We start from the raw sequence: 7,424 nt of genomic DNA, 5'->3' as shown, positions 1-7,424 counted from the left end.
TGGGCGCCTCTTGGCGTTTTTGCTATGTTCAAGTGGCCACACCAGGCCCCGAAAACTCTCAAGTTCAAGTGATCACCTGTAGGAGCCGAAAAAATCAACCGCAGCGCATTTCCGTTTCAAACACCCAGAGTGAATTTACAAAGCTCTCTTGGCACTCGCGCTAATGCACTTTCTTGTAGGGGCACCTTCGTCGGGGTCAAGTTTTATTTTAAAATGATCAAATACTACATATTTGCGTACCGCTACACATAAAAAATTTTCTGGCAAGTAGTTTTTTTTTAAATGTGCTGCGTCATCGGTTTTTTGTAACAGTTTTTGCTCCATCTGACTGGAGGTCAGCAGCCTATTGACATCACTATCCTCATTTCAAAGTTTGCGGCGGCCAGCGGTTGCGACCGTTGCGACGGCAGGTAACGGCTCGCGGTACGTTCGGATGTGTCTCGGACTGTTTCGTGTCGCGGTAAATATTTCGAGCCTCTGCAGACCGACACACTCTTTCTTGTTCTGTTTATTTTGACTCGTTCCAATGCTTTCGCGAAGGGAATTCAAGTGACTTCCGGGAAACGAAGCGACCGTTAAAGCTTTCATCGGATGAACACCCGTTGCAAGCCCGGGCTGGTGAGTAGATACCACTTCAGTTTTTTGAGAATCGTTGCTTGCGGGACTAGTTGGTTTATTTCAACATATGAAGTTGTTTGGCCAATGACTGCGTATGCGTCACACGGCGGCAGCGCACTGCAATATCAAATTTTTAAATTGTTTAACGTCTCAACCTGTAACCGAAAAAACGTGCGTTACTTGCGGCGTGGCTGCGCGTGGGAACGAGTCGCTGACTCAATAGTTAATTCTGAAATTATATCACCAGGTAACAACAACCAGGCCGTTGCGATGAAAGAATGCAAATAAATTAAAACACTGTCACCTCGCATGTGTCTTCGTAGCTAGCCAATATATTATTGCAAAAAATCTACTAGTTGTTAAATTACTGCAGTCGCGTTTGAGAAACATTACTTAATTAATGGTCTGGTTTTGCTATAGTGTGACAAAGAAAGTGTCACATAAATGAGAAAGACTTCTTTTTCTGCCACAGCCTCCGGGCTCACCTGACATGGACGCAGCTGTGTACAACGGGCAAGGAACCTGCTACATGACATGCCTTGCGAAGAAGCAGCCCTGAGTGATGCACGTGTTATGAGGTACCATTACATATAAGTATAAAATACTGCTCTTTACTAGTTAACAGATTTTATTTGTTTATGTATCGTGCTGGGTCATGCTGACCATGACTCATGATGCGCACTCCGGTGCGCACCGACCGATTATGCCTAATATAAGCGGCGACAATAAACCCGGCAAGGCATTGCTGCATCCTGCTTCATCGGTGACCGTCTCAGTCTTTGATCAGCCTAACTGGGTCTGATACATGGTGTCAGAAGAGGGATCGACGGCGGATACTACCACATCGCTTCGCCGGTGCCGACAATCATGGAACTACTGAAGCCACCGGACCGACTATGCCTGACAGGAAATGTTCAGAAGAACTGGCAGCTTTTTAAACAAAAGTTCGAATTGTTTCTACAAGCAACAGAGCCAGCTACACGACTGACAGAAGCTGCTAGAACAGCCAGGCTCCTGACTGCTGCTGGGGACGACGCTTTAGAAGTCTTCAATAACTTTACATTCGCAGAAGGCGAGAACAAGCAAGACTACCAGACTGTGGTAAAGAAATTTGAAGAGTACTGTGCAGAGCAGCAAAACGAAGTCTACGAAAGATATGTCTTCAGGACAAGGACGCAAGATGAAGCTGAACCAGTGGAACATTTCATAAGAGACCTGCGCAAGCAAGCAAGGTATTGCAACTTCGGTCCGCTTGCTGACTCGATGATACGCGACCAAATCGTATTTGGCTCCTGGAACACTAAACTGAGGGAAAAGATGCTACGCGAGAAGGACTTGACGCTCCAGAAGGCCGAACAAATCTGCAAAGCAGCAGAGCTCGCGAACAAGCAAAACGAAGCATGGCAAGGTAACGAAGCAAGAGTGGACGCCACCGAAAAACGTTACCTACATCGCACCCAAGGCCGGAAAGCTCCTGTCCAGTGCTGCAAGTGCAATCGAAGACATGAGCCTAGGAAATGTCCCGCCTTTGGCAAAATATGCCGCGCCTGCGCAGGCCGAAATCATTTTGCGGTTTGTTGCAGAAAGTATGAGGTCGACGAAGTACAAGAGGAAAAGGAAGACTTTGCAATCTTGGACGTCACCGTGTGCGGAATCCAGAAAACAGATTGGATTGTTAAGGCCCAAGTTGGACAGCAAGAAGTTGCATTCAAAGTAGACACTGGTTCCCAAGCCAATTTATTACCACTGTCAGTGTACAAAAGATTCCGAACGAATCCACCCCTCAGGGCAAGTAATTCCGTTTTACGATCCTATAGCGGAAACGCTATCATGCACTACGGAGTGACAACTCAGGTGATTACGATCAACGAGCGTCGGTGCCTTGCAGATTTCTTCGTTGTGAAGCGGGGCCAGAGTATATTAGGTCTCGAACTGGCTGAATCTCTAGCACTTGTCTCCAGGGTGGTTGATTTCGTAACCACTGAAGGGATGACTCCAATGACGCAACGGTCTCTCCCAACGACGCAGAAATTCAGCCACCTCTTCGAAGGCACTGGGTGCGTGAAGCGGCAATATCGTATGGTACTACATGACGATGCGGTTCCAGTGATCCATGCAGCGCGACGCGTTCCTTTGGCCTTACGGGAACCCCTACAGAAAGAGCTGGTGCGCATGGAACAGGCGAACATCATCTGCAAGGTGGACGAACCAACTGATTGGGTAAGCCCGCTTGTTATTGTAAGAAAAAAAGACGGTAGCCTCAGGGTATGCATGGATCCAAGAAGCGTAAACGCATGCTTGAAACGCGAACACTACCAGATGCCACAACGCGAAGACATTGAGGCGGAGCTATCTGGTGCGAATTTCTTCAGTCGACTAGACGCTAACGCAGGGTTTCACCAAATTCCCCTTGATGAACCTACCTCAAAGATATGCACGTTCGCCACGCCGTTCGGGCGCTACCGATTTCTTAGACTTCCATTTGGCATTGCATCTGCCCCCGAAGTCTTCCAGAAAACACTGAGCGAGATTTTTGACCATTTACCCGGAGTTAGAGTGTACATTGATGACATTCTCGTGTGGGGAGCAACCAAGCAAGAGCATGACAGTCGCCTTCAAGCCGCTCTATGCGCAGCCCAACGCGCAGGGCTAACATTCAACAGGGCGAAGTGCCAGTTTGGAGTGCAGAAGATAGTTTTCTTGGGCGATGTTATCAGCTCAGCAGGAATTCGTCCAAATGCAGCTCTTGTAGACTGTTTGAGCAAAATGCCCGTACCAACTGAAAAACTTGCCGTACAACGTATGCTTGGAGTAATAAACTATTTTGGAAAATATGTGCCAACTCTCGCTGATAGAACGAAGCTTCTTCGAAGCCTGATACGGAAGGACACCGTATTTGACTGGACCGAAAAACACGCTCAGGAATGGCACGCAGTCTGCGAAGCGCTGCGCACTGCCCCGCTCCTCGCTATATTCGACCCCGCGAAAGAGACAAAGATAACGGCAGACGCATCTAAGGATGGCATAGGGGCCGCACTGCTCCAGCGACACTCCAGTGGCTGGCGTCCTATCGCCTACGCGTCACGAGCCATGACCGACGTTGAAAAGCGTTATTCTCAAATACAGAAAGAAGCGATGGGTATAGCATACGGTTGCGAGAAGTTCCACCAGTTTGTGTACGGTAGGAAAATTGTGATCGACACCGATCACAAACCGTTGCTAGCCATTTCGTCCAAAGATATCGGGAACATGCCCCCAAGACTTCAAAGATTTTTTCTGCGCTTATTAATATACGACTATGTTCTACAGTTTGTTCCAGGCAAAGAATTGGTCCTTGCTGACATGCTCTCAAGGGCCACACCGTCAGAGCGTGAAGACACAGTGGATTTTGGCGACATTCAAGTACACGCAGTGGCCGTTTTGTCATCTTTAGTGAGTGAAAGAACGAAACAGCTTTTGTCTCGGGAAACATCTAACGACCCGGAGCTACGTGCGGTAGTAGAAAGCTTGTCGTTAAACAAAGACTTCGAAGGAACACTCAAGCCGTTCGCCTCTGAACTTTCAGTTGTCGACGGAATTCTTCTGAAGGGCTGTAAAGTAGTTATACCAAAGAAACTGCGTCCAGAAACCCTAAGCCGCATTCACGAGGGCCATCTTGGTTTAAATAAGTGCAAAGCTAGGGCACGGCGTTTAGTATTTTGGCCTGGTTTGAACTCTGACATTGCTGACGTTGTACGGAATTGTGCTGTCTGTAAAACCTATGCGTACAAACAACCTGACGAGCCCCTCTTGCTACGAACCCCTCCTGATCACCCTTGGTACCGAGTGGGCGTAGATCTTTTTTGTTATGCTGGAGCCACGTACCTTGCTGTTTTTGATGCCTATTCAAATTTTCCAGAAGTTGAAAAACTCGAGGAGACATCGGCAACTGCGGTTATCGACAAGCTGGCAGCCATCTTTGCAAGGTATGGAATACCGATGGAAGTCTGCACAGACAACGGCCCCCAGTTCGCAAGTCACCAATTCGCCACGTTCTCCAGACGGTACGATTTCAAACATATAACTTCGAGCCCAATGTTTCCACGTTCCAACGGGCTAGCAGAAAAGGGTGTCCAAATTATAAAGCGGCTGCTTAAGAAGACTGGGACCACACATGAAGATTTTTGGCTTGGGTTACTTGGTTACCGCTCTGCTCCCTTGCAGGATGGCCGGTCGCCGGCGGAACTTCTGCAGGGCAGGCCTCTACGCACCAGGATCCCCGACTTCAACCTGCAGCCCAAGAGTCCTGTAAAAAAGCGCCAGCAGACGTCGTCTGGACGACCGCTGAGACCACTCCTACCGGGAGACGTGGTTCGCGTGAAAGGCCAGGCTTGGTCTCAAAAGGCTAAGGTATTGGGAAAAGTAGCCCCGAGGTCCTACAACGTCGCAACAGGAGAGGGGAGAACGCTGCGGCGTAACCGCCAACAGCTGCTGGCAACCTCGGAGCCATTTACGTACTCCAGCGACAGTGACACTGACGTCGGAGATGATGACGCAGAAGAGCCTCCACATCAGAGCCCGCCTCGCATGACTTCGCCGGCACCTAGAAGATCCTCGCGCATTAGGGAGGAACCAAGACGTTTAGCATACGGCCCCAACTTTGCTCAAATAGTTTAGCGGCTAGTTCCGGCAGAATACTGTTGAATTTGTATTTTTTCTATCGCATTGCACTTCTTTTTTACGCCTTGTTAAAAAAAAAAAGGATGGGAGATGTATCGTGCTGGGTCATGCTGACCATGACTCATGATGCGCACTCCGGTGCGCACCGACCGATTATGCCTAATATAAGCGGCGACAATAAACCCGGCAAGGCATTGCTGCATCCTGCTTCATCGGTGACCGTCTCAGTCTTTGATCAGCCTAACTGGGTCTGATACAGTTTACTTTGGAAAATTTCATGCATTGATTATGCATTGATTTAATGCATTGATATCTTGGCTGTGACAAGATATCAATGTATAGTGAACACACTGTATAGTGAACACACTGTTGTTACTCGTCCAAAAATTAGGGTTCGTATTGCCACTGCTTCTAAGTCAGTAACCAGAGTGAGGCTTTGAGACGGAACTGCTTTTTGCACCATGATATTTCTAGTATATGTTACTTGTTTTTCCAGACTGCCATGCAATGACAGGATGACTACCCCTGAATGTCCACTCTGCAGACACGTTGAAACATCTGAATGTCCACTACACCCGGTCATCTCGAACCTCACACATGTAATGCTGTATTTGTGAATGTTTTACCGCGCATATCGTGGAGGGGTGCTTTAGATTGGCCACAAGCATGGACTGTCTACCGTGGCAGAGAATCTACATCTATATAATGTTGAAACTGTAGCATTATTAGTTAGATTGTGTGGCACTGCTGAGCTCAACAACACACTGTTTGATCCCAGCCACAGTGACCATATTTTGATTGGGGTGAAACGCTAAGACACTTTTGTGCTTAAGAGTTTGTGCAATTCGCCTGCACCACATGATCCTTTTCACTTCCTAAGGTTCGTACTAACTATGGTAAATCATCTTCACTCTTCTGTACCATCACCATATGGAATGATTTGCCAACTTCGCTAAAATACAAAGTTTCTTTATTTTCTTTTAAAAACTCATTAAAAGAGTACCTGTTAAATAGTTGATCTATCATCTTGTTTGTGTTGTTTCATGCTGTATTATTCGTTTTTTGATTTCATGCCTTTTTGTTTTCATTCTGCTTTACATATTTTTGCTTATACGATTCTAACAGCTGCTCGTGCTTTTATTATTTGAAATGATCACCGAGGGTCCCGTTGCAGTCTTGTACTTTGGGACCCTCTTCTGTATATTTTACTCCCTGTAACATCCTTTTATGACATGATAATAAACTGATTGATTGATTGATTGATTGATTGATTGATCCATTTTACAAAGTGCTGCACCTCGCCATTTGTTTTTGGTGGCGCAGCAATGACATCTTCTAAATCGTGCCATTCATTTCAAAAAGCGCAGGAGAGGTACAGCACCAAAACTAGTTCATGACTTTCCTGTACTTTCTGCTGTAACGGCGCTGGTTTGGTGCAGCCGCACGCACAGCTTAACAAATAACATAGCATTTGACGTAGGTACTGTACCCACCTCTACAAATGCGGCGTGTTTTGCCAAGATGTTTGCACCTCAATGAATTAAGCGAACAAAAATAAGGATGCCACCTTGTTGGCACCTTGTCATTCACTTGTGATGACGGACTGCTGAACTCGTGCAGCACAAGTTCTCAACTTCTCGTGCACAGCTGTGAACCAGTTTCGAGTAGTGCAAGTGAACTAAACTGATCCTTAAAAGATGGTAGCTTGAAAATATGAAAAAATCTGTTAACATAGGGTGTCAGACCAAATGTTTTGACAAGCAGTCTTGTCTCCTACGAGGCTACAATGTCATTTGTTTGAACTCCTGGAAGCCAGAATCAATCTGAATTTGCCCAATACTGTACGACTCACGATCACTTCATTGTGGACATGTGAATCGTCAGAACTTCTTGATTGCAAAATGAACACCTCCGCCGTGCGGGGCATTAACAGGCTTTCCGACGTTTAGTTGTGCCTTGTGACAGTTTACGAACAACACCCAAAACTGTTTTGTCTTAATTAACTGTGATTAACTCATACAAGTTTACAAAAAGATGCGCCAAAGCTTACAAAGCTGCACTCAATTGCTTTAGCTTTGCACATATGTTCGATGGGCTCCTAAAATAATAAATCATAAAGGCGATGAGCACTTGCAGCACAGCTTCCT

General features: G+C 46.6%; 1 long non-coding RNA gene across 1 annotated transcript; it reads left to right on the top strand.

Moving 5' to 3' along the window:
- The first annotated feature begins 1,264 nt into the window (after positions 1-1,264).
- LOC142796277 (uncharacterized) lies at positions 1,265-5,489 on the top strand. The gene is made up of 2 exons (XR_012893690.1): positions 1,265-4,661; positions 4,822-5,489. It is a non-coding gene; the product is annotated as an uncharacterized LOC142796277 (long non-coding RNA).
- Positions 5,490-7,424: the final 1,935 nt, after the last annotated feature.

The sequence above is a fragment of the Rhipicephalus microplus genome, chromosome 2 (genome assembly GCF_043290135.1).
Source record: "Rhipicephalus microplus isolate Deutch F79 chromosome 2, USDA_Rmic, whole genome shotgun sequence".
NCBI lineage: Eukaryota > Metazoa > Arthropoda > Arachnida > Ixodida > Ixodidae > Rhipicephalus > Rhipicephalus microplus.
The sequence above is the reverse complement of the archived record's forward strand: the minus strand, read 5'-3'. Positions and strand labels throughout refer to the sequence as shown.